The sequence below is a fragment of the Anomaloglossus baeobatrachus genome, chromosome 8, assembly GCF_048569485.1.
Source record: "Anomaloglossus baeobatrachus isolate aAnoBae1 chromosome 8, aAnoBae1.hap1, whole genome shotgun sequence".
Lineage (NCBI taxonomy): Eukaryota > Metazoa > Chordata > Amphibia > Anura > Aromobatidae > Anomaloglossus > Anomaloglossus baeobatrachus.
The window spans coordinates 92926830-92946095 of NC_134360.1; the positions used below are offsets into that span (position 1 = coordinate 92926830).

At 43.3% G+C, this 19266-nt stretch overlaps 1 protein-coding gene across 1 annotated transcript in view; it reads right to left on the reverse strand.

Moving 5' to 3' along the window:
• The window catches only part of GRIN2B (glutamate ionotropic receptor NMDA type subunit 2B), a 935536-nt gene extending 918491 nt beyond the window's left edge, over window positions 1-17045 (reverse strand). Inside the window, exons 1-2 of the mRNA XM_075321904.1 lie at window positions 16932-17045; window positions 15947-16355 (exon numbers count right to left, since the gene is read on the reverse strand). The gene's annotated coding sequence lies outside the window, so the exon portion shown is untranslated. The remainder of the gene's footprint in view (window positions 1-15946; window positions 16356-16931) is intronic.
• Between the last annotated feature and the right edge of the window lie 2221 nt (window positions 17046-19266).

Here is a 19266-nt window from a genome sequence, read left to right on the forward strand (position 1 = left end):
TCAATCATTACTTTTATTTCATCTCCTAGAATAGATTTAATTAAATATTTAAATGGACCAGTCACTATTAAATAATGGTTTCTAATTGAAAAATACATTTAGGTTAGACACTTAATTGATTTTAGCTTTGTCGGGGTTTTTTTCTCTGCTTGGTTTTCAATGCCAGTGGCACTGCAAGAAAATATAATAATGAATATTCTGGAGATATTCTATAGTGATATTCAGTCAATATTCCATTAGCTTAAAGAGCTCTTATTTCTCAAAACTTACACTAAACTTGTTACGCGGTATGAAATGACAGAACATGGGCTCCTAGGCTGGCCTTCAGACTTGAGACCCTGTGCTGTTCCTTATCTCAGAGGTACACTTGTTGGTAGCGAAGGTCTGAGCCCCCAGCGTGACCCTAACTCATGTCCGAGCCCTAATCTTACTCCCCAGTCCCTCACTCCTGGGGTGGCCTGGAAATTCAGTAACAAAACCCCACAGAAATAACAAGGACAAGGGAGAACAAAAAGTTGTACACAATGCACTCAAAGGAGAGACAATACATGTACAGAGGGAATAAAAAAAAAAAAAGGAAGTAAACGTACGACATGGGAACATCATCACCACTCAAAATAGCAAACTACAGGTCACCAAGAACTGGATCGCCTCAAAGACCGGAATCACTGTAGCTATGCTAAAGCTATTATTGGCTCAGAAACATGGGCTCCCACACCTTAAATAGGAAAGAGACAGCTGTGGGTGGTAATTAGCAACCTGCTCCTAGGAGCTGCACACAAATCCACAAGAATTAACTCCTGCAAGGCTGGGGAGCAGTGGAAATTATTCAGCCGACGCCCGGCTCTGCCTGAGCAACTAGAAGACCTCAGGTTGCCTGTCAAACTCTATAATGTGAACAGAGTCCAACACAGTGTGGAACCGAACACAACATCACAAAATTAAATACTAAAAGTCAAGAAACTTTGAATACATTTTATTTTCCAGTTTAAACCCCATATGATATCTCGTCTTTATAGACAGCAATTATATCCACATGGTTAGATATTATTTAAAAAATCAAACCGATATACCACATGAACGATATGTATATTGAGTGATCATGGATGCTGTGACGTCCGATACGCGTCTCTGTATGGTTGGCACCATGCCATATTGATGGCTATTTAAATGAAATTTCAATAAAGAAAGAAAGAAAGAATTTTATCAACTGGACTGGATGCTGGATTCTTTTTTCTATTTGGACTTAGGAGTGGCCACCCTTCCATGCACCGTCCTTGATTGTCTCCGCTGGGTGATCTGGAATTATCTCTGTTATTGATATGTATATTGAGTACTATACCTTTTTAAATATTTTCAATTTGATAGTTCAATATGTGAAAATGTGAATATATACTACCTATAAAGATGAGATGTTAAATGCAGTTTAAATTGATGATTTCTCCAAAATGTCCCTGAAGCTGTGTTTCAATGCAACAAAGCCAGGCCACATGCTGATTGTGCTATTGTGCACAGCTTACATGGCCTAATTTTGCTACCGTGGCCTGCAGTGTCTCCAGACTTGTCCTCCATCAAGCACATCTGGGGCGTCATTGGTCAGGAATTGCAAAGGGAGCTGCCAGCAGTGAATCTTGATGACTTCAATGTGAAGTGCATTCAGAGTGGCAGAACATTTCTCATACAACCATTTAATAACCTCATCAATAGCATATCAAGGCATGTAAGTGCCAGGATTTTTGTGAAGTGTTTATACATGATATTGAATTGATGGTTCAGATCAGAGATCATAAAAAAACCACAGTGTGCAAAGTTGCATATAATTGATTGTACTTGAGAAACTAAGGCGGGCTTTGCACGTTGCGACATCGCAAGCTGATGCTGCGATGTCGCAAGCGATAGTCCCCGCCCCGTCGCAGCAGCGATATCTTGTGATTCCTGGCGTAGCGAACATTATCGCTACGCCAGCATCACATGCACTCACCTGTCCTGCAACGTCGCTCTGGCCGGTGTCCCGCCTCCTTCCTAAGGGGGCAGGTCGTACAACATCAGAGCGACGTCACACGGCAGGCGGCCAATCAAAGCGGAGGGGTGGAGATGAGCAGGATGTAAACATCCCGCCCACCTTCTGCCTTCCGTATAGCCGGCGGCGGCAGGTAAGGTGATGTTCCTCGCTCCTGCGGCTTCATACACAGCGATGTGTGCTGCCGCAGGAACGAGGAACAACAATGTACCTGTCGCTGCACCGGCATTATGGAAATGTCGGAGAATACACTGATGATACGACAACGACGCTTTTGCGCTCGTTCATCGTATCATTTAGGATTTACACACTACGATGTCGAAAGTGACGCCGGATGTGCGTCACTTTCGATTTGACCCCACCGACATCGCACGTGCGATGTTGCAACGTGCAAAGCCACCCTTAGAATCAGGGTTTGACTCTGGGTTTGATCACCTTTACCAACCTTGCGAGTCAGTGACTAAAAAAATAACACTACAACAGCCTTTTATGTTCCCAGTCCTGAGAAGTGTTCTACTGGCAGCTGTATACTAGTCAAAACATAGAAAATACTCATTGTACCAGTCATTGTTCTGGCTGCCCATATATCACAGGATCCAATTTAAATTGCTCGTTCTCACCCACAAAGCTCTCCACAGTGCAGCACCCCCCTAAATCTCCGCCCTCCTCTCTATCACCCCACTCGTTCTCTACGCTCCGCAAACAACATTCGACTAACATCTGCACTAATCCGAACCTCCCAGTTCTGGATCCAAGACTTCTCCAGAGCTGCAACAATCCTCTGGAATGTACAACCCCCAAAAATTACACAGCTTCAGACGCTCCCTAAAAACACATATATTTAGTGTGGCCTATCAACCTCCCTAATCAACGTTTTTTTCATATATAGCCCTTTCACCATTTCTCAGAACATAATTTATTTGTTAAACTCCACCGCACCCAAAAGCATTACAAAGACTGGCTCATACGGCCTTTATCTATGCCCCCATTTTTTTGAAGGTGGCTGGTCCGTCGTTGTAAATAAGCACCTGTACCTTTCGTCACCCTCACCTAACTGTAGACTGTAAGCTCTTACGAGCAGGGTTGTCATTATTTTTGCTTTAATTATTGTATCTTCTATAACTGTTACCTATGAATGTTTGTATATGAGCCTCTGAATTGTAAAGCGCTGTGGAATATTTTGGCGTTACAGAAATAAAGATTATTATTATTTTTACAAAAAAATAGCATTTGGTTAAAGAAAATTGTAGTCACGGAAAAACAAGAATTTTCCATAAAAAAAAAAAAAAGAATTGCCTATTGTGTCCATCTCTTTACAGGGGCCCAATCAGGGGCGTAACGATCGCGGTCGCAGAGGTCGCCACTGCGACCGGGCCCGCAGGGTTATAGGGGCCCGGCAGCCGCTCTGCAGAGCCGGCTGCCGGGCCCCTATGTGTAGTGCCGCTGTGTAGTGGCCGACTGTGAGATCGTTAGGGGGCCGGCCTGTGAGTCAGGGGGGCCCAGTGTCTGCAGGGGGCAGAGGGGCCCCTGACCTGGAGAGGCCACCAGGCGTTGTGATGAGATGAGGAGATTCTGCACGGCAGACGGAAACCATCCCTACCAGGACCTGCGATGACGTCACGCCCATGTGACTGTGTGGGAGGAGACACAGGAGGCCGGGGAGAAAGCAGGAGAAGATACTTCGAACACATGAGTGTGGTAATGAGAAAAGAGGGGACATGAGGGGAGGGGCTGCAGGGTGAGTGGGATATGAGGGCTGCAGACTGTGACAGAAGCATGTGAAGGGTGCAGAGTGTTTGAGAGGGGTAAGTTGGGGTACGAGCAGGGTGAGATATGTGGGTCAGGGTGTGTGTGTGATATGGGGGTGCAGGCTGTATAGGGAGCAGGGTGTGTGACATATGGGGGCAGGGGCATAACTACCGCAGTCGCAGTGGTCGGAAGGAGCTGAGAGGTACTTGTTTTTTTATTTTGCTGGCTGCATGACACATATAGGCCCGGGGAAGCTGCCTGCATGATACATGGAGGCCCTGGTGGGGCTGGCTGGCAGGCTGCATTACACATAGAAGCCCTGGGGGCTGGCTGCATGACACATGGAGGCCCTGGGGGGGCTGGCTGCATGACACATGGAGGCCCTGGGGGGGCTGGCTGCATGACACATGGAGGCCCTGGGGGGGCTGGCTGCATGACAAATGGAGGCCCTGAGGGCTGGCTGCATGACACAGGGAGGCCCTGGGGGGGCTGGCTGCATGACACATGGAGGCCCTGGGGGGGGCTGGCTGCATGACACATGGAGGCCCTGGGGGGGGGGCTGGCTGCATGACACATGGAGGCCCTGGGGGGGCTGGCTGCATGACACCTGGGGGGGGGGGGCTGGCTGCATGAGACATGGAGGCCCTGGGGGGCCCGGCTGCATGACACATGGAGGCCCTGGGGGGGCTGGCTGCATGAGACATGGAGGCCCTGGGGGGGCCGGCTGCATGACACATGGAGGTCCTGGGGGGGCTGGCTGCATGACACATGGAGGCCCTGGGGGGGCCGGCTGCATGACACATGGAGGTCCTGGGGGGGCTGGCTGCATGACACATGGAGGCCCTGGGGGGGCTGGCTGCATGACACCTGGGGGGGGGGGGGGGCTGGCTGCATGACACATGGAGGCCCTGGGGGGGCTGGCTGCATGACACATGGAGGCCCTGGGGGGGCTGGCTGCATGACACATGGAGGCCCTGGGGGCTGGCTGCATGACACAGGGAGGCCCTGGGGGGGCTGGCTGCATGACACATTGAGGCCCTGGGGGGGGGCTGGCTGCATGACACATGGAGGCCCTGGGGGGGGCTGGCTGCATGACACATAGAGGCCCTGGGGGGATGGCTGCATGACACATGGAGGCCCTGGGGGGGCTGGCTGCATGACACATGGAGGCCCTGGGGGGGCCGGCTGCATGACACATGGAGGTCCTGGGGAGGCTGGCTGCATGACACATGGAGGCCCTGGGGGGGATGGCTGCATGACACATGGAGACCCTGGGGGGGCTGGCTGCATGACACATAGAGGCCCTGGGGGGGGCTGGCTGCATGACGCATCGAGGCCCTGGGGGGGCTGGCTGCATGACGCATAGAGGCCCTGGGGGGGCTGTCTGCATGACGCATAGAGGCCCTGGGGGGGCTGGCTGCATGACACATATAGGCCCAGGGGAAGCTGGCTGCATTACACATGGAGGCCCTGGTGGGGCTGGCTGCATGACACCTGGTGGGGCTGGCTGCATGACACATGGAGGCCCTGGTGGGACTGGCTGCATAATACATGGAGGCCTGGGGGTGTGGCTGCATGATACATGGAGGTCTATGGGACTGCATAATAAACATGAAGGACACCTTATACATAGACTATAGCAGCGCATTATACATGGAGGTCTATGGGGCTGCATTATAATACATATAGGACTATGGGGGCTACATTATAATATATGGAGGACTATGGAGGCTACCTTACACATGGTCTGTGGGGGTGCATTATAAAGCATGGGGGACTGTGGTGCAGTATAAAATATGGAGAACTATGGGAAATGCATTATAATACATGGAGGACTATGGGGGTGCATTCTAATATATGAAGGGTTTTGTGGGACCCTTTATACTATATGGAAGGCTATGTGGGGGCCATTATAGTATTTGGAGAAATATATATGAGGGAGGAAAAAGATACAAGTATGGGATGGGAATGTTTTGTGCTGAGGGAAAAGGCTCTTTCCCATGCTCTGCTGTACATCTCTCAGCACCCAGCTTTCCCATGCTCTGCTATACATCTCTCAGCAGCCAGCTTTCCCATGCTCTGCTATATATCTCTCAGCACCCAGCTTTCCCATGCTCTGCTATACATCTCTCAGCACCCAGCTTTCCCATGCTCTGCTATACATCTCTCAGCACCCAGCTTTCCCATGCTCAGCTATACATCTCTCAGCACCCAGCTTTCCCATGCTCTGCTATACATCTCTCAGCACCCAGCTTTCCCATGCTCTGCTATACATCTCTCAGCACCCAGCTTTCCCATGCTCTGCTATACATCTCTCAGCACCCAGCTTTCCCATGCTCTGCTATACATCTCTCAGCACCCAGCTTTCCCATGCTCTGCTATACATCTCTCAGCACCCAGCTTTCCCATGCTCTGCTATACATCTCTCAGCACCCAGCTTTCCCATGCTCTGCTATACATCTCTCAGCACCCAGCTTTCCCATGCTCTGCTATACATCTCTCAGCACCCAGCTTTCCCATGCTCTGCTATACATCTCTCAGCACCCAGCTTTCCCATGCTCTGCTATACATCTCTCAGCACCCAGCTTTCCCATGCTCTGCTATACATCTCTCAGCACCCAGCTTTCCCATGCTCTGCTATACATCTCTCAGCACCCAGCTTTCCCATGATCTGCTATACATCTCTCAGCACCCAGCTTTCCGATGCTCTGATATGGGAAAGCTGGGTGCTGAGGGAAAGATGTATGACAGAGCATGGGAAAGCAGGGTGCTGATAGAGGGATTTTAGATCATGGGAAACCTGGGTGCTGTGGGTAAAAGCCAAGTGTCAGCATCATTATCCTGTACCCTAAGTGTTGTGTACATGGAGGGGGCCCCGGTCCAAAGTTTGCACCAGGGCCCATCAAACTCTAGTTACGCCACTGGGCCCAATCCTGTGCAAATTTGCCCCAAAAATGTTTTATTTTCACTAAAAACGATGGTGAAGATGGTCAATTATGACCTGAGTTGGTTTGGCGATTTGGAAATCAAACTGTGTAAATTCATTGGTCCTGCAGATTTCCTAAAATCTAGACAAAAGCCGATTTTCAATCCCTCAATCCGCTCATCTCTACCAATTCACCAAATGTTACCTCTTTATTCTAAATAATAGTGTCAATGAATGAGATACAGCTGTAGATTTCATTAACATAAGAATCCCATACTTGTTTGTTTACCTGCAACCTACAACAAACACTGTAATTGATAGTCCCCTTGTGGTTTTTCAAAAGGTATTGTGTCTGTAAGTGATTTTAATAGCCTGTGTCCCTACAGAGTCATGATCTGTGTTATTTCATTAGGCCAAGCCACACCACAAGCATTAGCATTCTGCATTAATGGGATAATTAAAGGATTTCATGGTCCACTTTCATTCACAATGAGGGCAAACTAGAAAGAACAGGATATTAGTTCATTATTTCATATTAATTAACTTTGCTTATTATCCATATTCAGGACAATACGGTGACGTAAACACATCCAATGTCACAGCCAGTTTATCATCTGCCAGAAACTTTTTATTAACTCTAGTATCTTGTAAAGTATTTTTCTCACTTTTTGTTTCATGCATTCTAATATTTTTGTACCATATACTCAAATTATTATTTACACTAACCCCTTTTTCCTTGTTGAAATGAAGCTGTAGTGCAGAGACGCTGACTAAAGGCGGCGTTACACGCTATGATTTATCTGACGATATGTCGTCGGGGTCACAGATTCCGTGACGCACTTCCGTCATCGTTAGCGACATCGTTGCATGTGACACCTACGTGCGACTCCGAACGATCGCAAAAAGGTTGAAAATCGTTGATCGTTGACACGTCATTCACTTTCAAAATATTGTTCATCGTTTGGAACGCAGCAGACATATTGGCACGTTTGACACCCTGCAAACGACGAACAACATCCACACGACCGCCTTGGGCAAACAATATGTCACTGAACGATTTTGCGTCACTTGTGAGATCGTTACGTGTGACCACTAATAAACGACCTATGTGCGATCTCGGCAAATTGTAACTATGATCTGGGCATGTCACATCGCTAATGAGATCGTCAGATAAATCGTAGCGTGTAAAGCGGCCTTTACTCACTGCCCGGGGTGGGTCATGTCCTCCACCGCACTATCCCAGGCCAGCCACAAGTGCTGCTGCTTCTTTCCCCTCCCGGGCCCTGTACACGCTGCACAGGGTTTCCGGGTGTGCACCTAAGACATGCGCGTGCACACCTGCCCTCCTCTTGAAGGGCCAGCGTGCCATTTCCTGGAAATTCCTTTCAGCCTATGGTTAAGAGGCAATGTGTATTTAATACACCCTCTCATTAGGGGAAGTGCCTGTGCAACACATTCAGTTAGTCAGGATACCAGTCAGCTAGCTAGTTGTCAGGTCCTGTTATCCCTATGTCCATTACCTATACACCATTCCAGTTCATACCCGCCTGTCCAGCCCGCCTCAGTCACCCTGTCTGTATCTGTATATTCCTGAGTCCGTCACCTTCACTGGCGGTCAGCCAACACAGTCCCAGTCACTTCCCTGGGAGGGGGGCCTTGCGTATGCCTCACAGGGGGCGCTTAGTTAAACCCCTCCCACTAAAGGGTATGCCAGTGTCCCTTCTGTGGTCCACTAATCTCGCTCGTTGCCCCTACACCGGGCACGAGCATTACAGAAGCTTTTTAAGAAAAACAGTTGAGTGAACTGATGACCTCAATATCAAATAATAATAACTTTGTAGGTGTGCAATCATTGGTCAGTGTAGGTGACTATGATCAACCACTGGTGGCTGTGTGGTATCACTGCGTTCTAGGCTTGGCATTGATAATGGCAAAGTGCATGATGGATGGTGGATGGCATAAAGTGGCACTCAGGAGGTGCTTCCATGACTTCTGGAGGTGATGATCTGATTATGCCATGGGTATAATAAGTAATTCAAATCCATTGTCCTGATCTTTGCATGATAAAAAGCATATGAATGTCTATTATATAATGTAACATGACAGCCACTTTATATAAAGTGCGATGTTGGATATTTCGGTTTTGGATAGTAGTACTGTGTGAACCAAACTGACCTCAGTGAAGAAACATGTGGTCCATTTGCCATTTAGAGTTGCTATTTTTAATAACAATTTACATAAACCTGAGTTCAGAATTCAACCCAGGATAATGATTTGTTATTTATATAATCAATAAAAGAATGGAAATGATTGATTGTCTGAGGAGTATGAAATGAAGCACGCTGCGTTACAGCTCTTTGGGGGTTAAGTCACAGTTAAGAAATACATGTCCATCACGAAGAAAAAAAATAATACAGAAATCTACAAGTTCAATACATTGATGAGATATCTATAAATATGTTCTGATATTAGGAATCAATGTTTTGCCTCCTTGCACTGCAGAATAACTCTCCTTGTGATTTTTTCATCCTGCATACCATCATATCTGTATATTCTCTTAGTGTATGTGGTGTTTCTGTTTGTTTGATGCTTTTGTTTGCATAGGCAAAGGATACCTAGAAATGAACTGTCAACATTGTGTGAATACAGAACAGCACGATATCTAGTCTCTATCATAGCTATAATGCCTATAGTTATACCACATACAGTATGCTTGGAGAATGCTAGGAAGATAATGGCTTTGTATTTAAAGGGAATCTGCCACCATGTTTTTGCTATCTATTCTGAGAGCAGCATAATGTAGGGCCAGAGATCCTGATTCCAGCGATGTGTCACTTACTGAGCTGCTTAGTGTAGTTTTGATAAAATCGCAATTTATTCAGCAGGAGATTATCATTAGAGGACTACTTGACCTGCTGCCAGTTAGTCCAGCTTATTCACAAGCTCTGCATAACTACAGAGAACACATTGATTTTATCAAAATGACAGCAAGCAGCTCAGTAAGTGACACATCATTGGAATCAGGATCTCTGTCTCTACATTATCCTGTGCTCAGACTAAGTGCCAAAAACTTGGTGACAGATTCCCTTTAAGTCCATCAAAAGTCATACAAGCCCATCCTAGGTTCCTCAAACCCAAGTGCCGCTCAAACTGTAACTAAAAATGTATTGTCTCAGTCTGAGCTACCATCCACACAATTCTGATGGAGACATAACACCAACAATACCATGACAAGAAAGTAATTAATTAATACAGTACTTGTATTTATAAAGCTCTAACAGATTCGGTAGCACTTTACAATTGACATATTACAAAGCCTCCAACCTGGACAACACTATGATTGATCATTTTTTTTTCATGAACCAGTAGAATATGTTCTAAAAAAATATTCACCCAGGTCACTAATTGATTGTTTCTACGAGAAATTACAAGTCTGGCATGAAAAAATGACTCTGTATGTACCCACCTAGTTCACACAAGTTCAGGTATATATAGTCCATGCTTTATGGAAATTATACACTACAGTAAATAATAGAATTAAAAGGTGTTGGACTAGTAGGCAGCAGGCCAGTTGTCCTGTAGTGATAATCTCCTGTTGATAAAACACTGGTTGTATTGAAACAACAAAATAAATTACAATAAGTGACACATTACTGTAATCAGGGTTTCTGCTTCTACATTAAAGTGCTTTCAGATTACAAAGCAACAAATTGTTGACATATTCCCTTTAAAGCATTTGTCTCTGAGTTGCCTTCTTCTGTTATATCTGTTTCTGGGAAAGCTAGCTGATGACTCATGACTTTTACAGTCATGCTCAAAAATTTTAGTACCCTTGAAATTGTTACAGAAAATTAAGTATTTCTCCCAGAAAATTATTGCAATTATTATGTTTTGTTTTACACATATTTATTTCTTTTTTGTGTATTGGAACAACAAAAAAAAACTGAAAAAAAAAGAAAATTGAACATAATTTCACACACAATCCCCAAAATGGGCAGGACAAATTTGTTGGAACCTTTCCAAAATTGTGGCTAAACAACTTTGTTCCAAGCATGTGATGCTCATTGAAACTCACCTGTGGTAAGTAACAGTTGTGGGCAATATGAAAATCACATCTGAAACCCAATAAAAAGAAGAGAAGTTGACTCAATCTGTTTGTGCCACACTAAACATGGAGAACAGAAAGAGAAAATAACTGTCTGAGGCCTTGAGAACAATAATTGTTGAAAAATATCAACAATCTCAAGGTTACAGGTTCATCTCCAGAGATCTTGATGTTCCTTTGTCCACAGTGTGCAACATAATCAAGATGTTTACAACCCATGGCACTATAGATTATCCCCTTGGACATGGACTGGAGAGAAAAATTGATGAACGTTTGCAACCCAGGATAGTTTGGATGGTGGATAAGCAGCGAAATTGAGTTCCAAAGAAATTTAAGCTGTCCTGCAGGCTCAGGATGCATCAGTGTCAGTGCAAGCTATCTGTCCACATTTCATTGAAATAAAACACTATGGTGGACACCCAGAAGAATGCCACAGCTGAGACAGAGACATAAAAAAGTTAGACTGCAGTTTGCTAAAATGTACTTGAGTATCCGAAAACCTTCTGTAAAGCATCTTGTGGACATATGAGACTAAGATAGAGCTTCCTGGTAAAGCAAATCAATCTAAAGTTTACTGAAAACAGAATGAGGCCTACAAAGAAAAAAACATAGCACCTACGGTCAAATATGGCGGAAGTTCGAAGATGTTTTGGGGTTGTTTTGCTGCCTCTGCCACTGAGTACCTTGACTGTGTGCAAGGCATCATGAAATTTGAAGATTACCAAAGGATAGTGGGTCACAATGTAGTGCCCAGTGTCAGAAAGCTGGGTTTGCATTTCAGGTCATGGGTCTTCCAGCAGGACAATGACCCCAAACACTTCAAGACACCCCAGAAATGGATGGAAACAAAGCGCTGGAGAGTTCTTAAGTGGCAGCAACGAGTCTGGATCTAAATCCCATTGAGCGCCTGTGGAGAGATCTTATAATCGCTGTTAGAAGGCACCTTCAAATATGAGAGAAGTGGAGCAGTTTGCAAAAGAAGAGGTGTCCAAAATTCCAGTAGAGAGGTGTAAGAAGATTGTTGATGGTTATAGGTGGTGATTGATTGCAGTTATTTATTCCAAAGGGTGTGCAACCAAATATTAAGTTGACCTATTTTGGGTATTTTGTGTGAAATTATGAGCAATTTGCCTTTGTTTTCTCAATCTTGTTTTCCAATACAAACAGAGGAAATAAATAAGTGTATAAAAAACATATGTAATGGCGATAATTTTCTGGGAGAAATACTTTATTTTCTGGATCAATTTCAAGGGTGCCAACACTTTTGAGCACAGCAGAAAGGGCAAGGGGGAGAGGCTGGCACCTCTGGATAAAATAGGTGACCTGTGCCTTATACTGGAAGGCATGGAAAGTAGGTAAAGAACAGTATATATATATATATATATATATATATATATATATATATATATATATATATATATAAAAAAGGTACCAAACAGACTTTCCGGGTCTTTTGGTGCCTAGTTAACACTTTGGAGCATGACTGTAGGATGATAAACGGTAGTAGGTGAAAGATTTTGCGTTGGGATCTAGAGGTTTTGCCTCTGGTCTAAATACACTCTGTCTGTGTGTGGAAAGAGCCATATTAGCTGTCATCCTATCTTACCAGAAACAGAGACAAGCATATTTTTTACAGCACAATTTTTAAAGGGAATTTGTAAGTTGTTTTTTTTCTAGTATGTAGGATCCAAATGTTCTCAGTGTCACAGATACTAGAATAGTAATTGTGTTTCCTCACACACAGGGTAATAGTGTAAGGCCTTCAGTATATGTAAAATATCTGTCACCCCCTGGCATAAAGCCGATCCTGATCCTGTCTATATAGGGCGGCTGTATGGAGGCTGTGATATAGAAGGTGGCAAGAAGCATCTGTCACTGCAGTTACAACACTTTCTGAATTGGCTGCTTTATACCAAATCGCCTGGTCGTGACTTGCTGGATGAATGGAAAATGGATCTGAGAAAAATGAGGGGTGCATGACAAAAAACATTTAAAACTTCACATCTATAATGGAAACAGTGGTCTAAAAATAAAGGGGGGTGTTAGCCCTTCTGATGACTCTGGTGGCCATTAATATCACCACTATGCATACTGTAATATTACCTAACATTGAAACTACATAGCAAACATGGCCAATTGTGGTATATAAAGATAAATAAGCATAATAAGAACATATTCTAATAAAGTCCCAGGGATACAGGATTTGAGATCATTCTGTACAGATCCAAAAAAAATCTCCTGTATGCATGGCATTGCATTAATCTGTATAAGGAACTGTGCGGACATCTACGTCACAACCATAGAATTCTCATGATGCCTCATTATCACCGGTGCTTCAGTAAAATGAAGACTTCACCCATCTCTTCTGTCTGTAAATGGACAGTAAATGGTGTATAGGAATGAGCGGACCTGTAACCAGCATCTCTAGAATGTCTTGTCCACCTGTATGAGCGGAGAAATGTTTTTGTAGGAAACCTCGGCCTACCATTAATGTTACTGAATCATCACTTTAATGTAAAATATCCATGACATAATCACATGTGACCATAAAAACAAATCTATTTTTCAACACATCCACTATACAGAATGATAACATCTCAGACAAGTGGCACAAAACTGAAGAATTACTATGTAAATAGGGAAGAGGTAACAGTGGGTGGATGGTTGGGGGCCGGAGGTGGTAACAATACCAGGTATAGTATGGGACGCGCGTCCCCTAGGCTCAGTACACTGTACTACAGCTACGGGCTTACAGAAAAGAAATCACATCTCTATCTATCTCTCTATCTATCCCTCTATCTATCTATCCCTCTATCTATCTATCCCTCTATCTATCTATATTGTATTATCGCATTTATTACAATACAATATAGAGCACTTTCCCCTAAGTTCCGCCTGCCATTTACTACAATGGGTATAGTAAGTGCATCCAAAATGTCCAACAGGTCATTTACACAGCTGCTGGCAAAATGCTATTCATTAAGTGGCAGATCTGGATGGCAGATGCTTCACCATGTAATTCTTTCCCATTATTCTGCCACTGCCAGAGCTGATGATGACAAACCTCCAAGGCCCAACATATAGGCTATAGTAATAGGTGATCTCTGACCCGGGATACTACATGCACATCATGTACATAGGAGGATCATCACAATAGCTTATTGACTATATGTAACAATATCATAAGTCATCCATGCTGTATTATAATAAATACAGCAAGAAATGTAATTGCTGTGATGTCGTTTGTAGGGAAGGAAGTCAGGAACATACGTACATATATAGTCAGTATATACATGTCATCACCTTCACAGTTGGCTTAGATTATACCCATGATCTGTGCCAACTGGCGATGTGTGCTGAACTGTCAGTGTTACAGGGCTGCCAATGCCTCGTATTGATCACACTGTGGAATAAATTGCTTTCATAGCATTAAAAAAAAGCTGTGGCAACTACAGCCTGTCAAATGTATCTGACAGAGGTAAGATAAATAGATACAAAGATGATAGCTAGAAAGATACAAGGATAGATAGATGATAGCTACATGATAGAGGGATAGATAAAGGATAACTAGATAGATACATAGATGATAGAAATATAGATAGATAGAGGATAGATGATAACTAGATAGATGATAGATAAATAGATAATAGATAGATGGAGGATAGATAGATAGGTGATAGAAAGATAAATGTTATATAGATAGAGTATAGATCAATAGAGAATAGATAGAGTGATAGATAGATATAGATAGATAGATAGATAGATAGATAGATAGATAGTGGATATATAGATAGATAGAGGATAGAGGATAGATAGATAGATGATAGAGGATAGATAGATAATGGATAAATAGATAGATAGATGATAGAGGATAGATAGATAGATAATGAATAGATAGATACATGATAGATAGATAGATAGATAGATAGATAGAGGGATAGATAGATAGATACATGGATAGATAGATATAGGCTAGATAGATAGATGATAGATTAGATAGATGATAGAGGATAGATAGAAAGATAGATGATAGACAATAGATAGACGATGGATAGATAGATATGGATAGAGGATCGATAGATGATAGATAGATAGATGGATAGATAGATATAGATAGATAAAGGATAGATAGATGATAGATAGATAGAGAGATATATAATGGATAGATAGAGAGATAGATAGAGAGATAGATAATAGACAGATAGATACATCCAGTCATATGCAGCAGCTAATGCACTATGGATGTGTCCATCTCTGATTAAATGAATCAATAACATGGAATAGATCGCCAGTTCACAGCAGGAGTTCATGTTTTGCATTCTTCCTCAAGATGGAGAAGTAAGGAGTAACATCAGTGAAGACATGGTGGTATCTGGATGCAGACAGGTGTGATATACTGAGCACTTGTGGGCTGATACCTGTAACATAAACTATACAGTCATTTCCCCATTTATATGTATTGGACATATGTCTATTTCATGACCATTCTTAGCATCTTCCAGTGCAGGCCTCCATCAGTAACCAGGCCTGAACCCTGCATGTTAGCAGTGCTCTGCATCAGTATGTGACCCGGGCATTGAAGGCCCATATTACACACCACAGCATCATACACATGTAGTGCACAAATGACAAGAAGAATGACGTCCATACTGTTAGCATCACATCCAAAAGTGCAAAATAACAAGCCAATCACCTAAAGACGAGAAGGCATGATGGATGTCACATCCCAGTGCCATGTCATACAGGGCTATGCACATGGCAACTAATTACATTTCTCCAAATAAATCAAATATTGTGAATGGAAAGTTCTGCGTTCAATACAAACTGCATTGTATCATTACTATTCCCTAATGATAAATATTGACTATGTCACGTCTATGTCTAGATCCGATGACAATCCCTACCATTACAGCAGAAAGGAGACTCTACATGGAAGTCATCGTAGAAATGGACAGAGAACAGTGGGATTTCTTCACAATGGCCATGCAGAGATTGGCGAATGCAACAGCTCCTCCAGGTAGGAGGCACACTGCACATCATGCAGAGGGGTACAGGAATAGCATGGGGTCACCATTCTACACCGCACTTTATGGGGTTTCTCCAAGACGATGGCTAAACATTGAGACACTGATATCAGGGCACATACCTGGGCTTGAAGACACAGTTCCTTTAGTCTGCTGGGTTAAAGCACTGGACATGGTGGGATTATGCTCTCCTCTCTTCTACCTTGCATATCCACATAAGCAAACAGGGTGCAGAAATACATAAAAATCAAACAAATCAAGACGGCTGGGGATGTGGGGGACAGCTGAAATCCTGGTGTGTGGCGGACAGTATCCTTCCTAGCTCTGAGCGGCAAAGGCAACAATTCAGGAATAAGATGAAGAAATGAAGGATTCTTCAGTAAAGCACGATTCAAGGCAAGGATAAGAGGCTCCTTCTGTGGTCAGGTCCTGGAGCTTGGAGAGGTGGCTCTAGAAGGCTTATTTGTTTCTTAGCTGATCAGTGCTGTTGCTATCTGCAGCAAACTGGTCTCCTTTACAACACCCCCCATCCTATAGAGGAGAAAGAAGATTCAATCAATATTTTATTAGAGAGAAGATGCTGAAAAGGGGAGATCTGGCATCTAAACCCCAAAAATCCATAGAAGAGAGCAAGGGGACTGGAAAAATGGTCATGTATTATTCATCAGACATGTTCAGCCATATCATACTCTGAATATGAATACTGCTAAAGATGGGCAAGAAGAGGCAAATCCTGACACACACCTATTGTAATTGCCACAAGTCATTGCTGTGAAAGCCATTCATGCTGTATACACATATGTGTGTGTGTGTGTGTGTGTGTGTGTGTGTGTGTGTGTGTGTGTGTGTGTGTGTGTGTGTATATATATATATATATATATATATATATATATATATATATATCATTAACCCTATACATGGCACCATGGCAAGCATTCTGCATACGGCCATCATTCACATGCAGATACATGGCACTGATGTTGTTGTATACATGGATGTAGCATGTCGGACATCGGTGATGATGAGCACCTTACACATATTGCAATTTACATTTAATGATAAATCAGAATTGGACAATGGCACAGAGAGGCGCAATGATGTACTTACAGATATGTCACTCACTTCCAGCCCTGTATTGCAGAGACCTGATTTCTTATCCCATCCACGCTATACACACACTGCCAGGATCTGGGAGAAGGGAGAATTTCCCTGTTAAGAATCCCTTCCCTGTGACTTGTGCAGAAACTGATTGGATCTCCAACGTCATGTTCTGTAATAAGGGACAAGGAGCTCCCCCTAATGGTGACTATTGGAACTGCAGCAAAGTTTTCTAGTGGGACCTGCTGAAGATCCAGTTGAAACATATAAACCAACAGAGCTATTCTTTTAATGGCTTAAAAGATTTAGACTGTTACCAGGGCTAATTATGTGAACAGTTCTGCCCCCACAGAATTGTAGAGAGCATTAAATCAAAAAGATTCATATGTTTTCAGGGAGTACACCACCCAAATATACTAATAAAGAAAGGTGGAGCTATACCTGAAATATAACTATCTACAGTCATGGCTAAAAGTGTTGGCACCCTTTAAATTGTTCCAGAAAATGAAGTAGTTGTAAGAGAACAATATATAAACAGTTATACATGTTTATTTCCTTTTTGTGTAATGGAACAACACAACACCCCCTCCAGAAAAGTTATAAATTGGACATAATTTCACACAAAACCCCCAAAATGGGCCATACAAAGTTTTGATAAACTGCAGTCTAGCTTTTTTGTGTCACTGTTTCAGCAGTTGGTTCTTCCTGGGTCACCTTTCATTCAATTTCATTCAAATGTTGACAGATAGTTCACGCTGACACTAATGTACCTTGAACCTGCACGACCGCTTGAATTTCTTTGGAACTTGATTGTGGCTGCTTATCAGTCATCAGGATTATCCTGTGCTACAACCTTGCATCAATTTTTCTCTGCCATCCACTACTAAGGAATTTAGCTAAAGTGCTATGAGTTGTAAACTTCTTGACTATGTTGTGCACCGTGGCCAAAGGAATATCAAGATCTCTGGAGATGAACTTGTAACCTTGAAATTGTTGGTATTTTCCAACAATTTTGATTCTTGCTCTTAGACAGTTCTCTTCTCTTTCTGTTTTCAATGCTTAGTGTGGCACACACAGACACATAATACAAAGAATGTTAACCTCTTCCCTTTATATTTGATTTCAGGTGTGATTTTCATATGACCCACACCTATTACTTGCTACAGGTGAGTTTGAAAGAGCATCACATGGTTAAAACAAAGTTGTTTACCCTCAATTTTAGAAATGTGCCAAAATTTTTGTCCACCCCATCTTTGAGGTTTTATTGGAAATGATGTCCAATTTGCCCTTTTTTTGGTTGAAATAAACATGTATAACGAGAAAATGCAAAAACATTCTGGGAGAAATACTTTATTTTCTAAGAATGTCAAAGTTGCCAACTAGAGATAAGAGAACCTGAGGTTCGGTATTCGTTTTCATACCAAACCCAGACTTTCCCAAAAAAACAGAGTTCAAGTTTGGAGTTCGGGTGCTTTAGGTAAGCAAACCACTCTCACAAGCATCGCTCGGTGCTTGGCCCAATGGGAGCTGAAGTTTGATCGGCTTGTACTGGGGGTAACAATAGCGTGATCGGATGAAGTGTGCACCAAACAAGAAAAATGGAAAACCCCTCGCATCCGCCCTCGAAAGTGATCTGTTTATGGCTGGCTGCATGTGGGCAGAGAGTGAAACTGCCTAATTAGTGGGGTTCAGGTTAAGTCCAGGTCCCAAACCGAACTTTATCTATTGTCCGGCTGATGTCGCAGAATTGTACTTTCATGGGTTGGCTCATCTCTAGTTCCAACACTTGCAGCCATGACTGTATGTGCTATTAAAGGGAACCTGTCACCGGATGTTCATAATACTTACCTAACGTTCGGTGAAGAGCAGACTGGTCAGATGGGCGTCTCCGTTCTCCGGGTCCCACGCCTCCTCTTTCGGCCATATTTGTCCTCCTTCGGAAGCTAGTGTGGACTAACCGCCTGCCAAATGTTTCTTCTAACCAATGGGATCCCTTCTGAGTCTGTATTAAGACTCACCAGATTCATCCTCACACACAACTTTTTTCTTTTGGCGAGGAGCTATACTTACAACGCACAGGAACTGCTATGAGAAGCAAAATGGCACCACAGTATGCCAACCTTTTCATGGCTAAACTGGAAAATGACTTTTTAGCATCATGCTCCCTCAAATCATTGGCCTATTTCCGTTTCATCGATGACATCTTAATAATCTGGACCGAATCTGAACAAGAGCCTCTAAAATTCTATGACAAATTCAATCCATTTCATCCGACCATAAACTTGACATTGGAACACTCAAAAACAGAAATCAACTTCCTGGATACAACCATAAAAATTCAAAA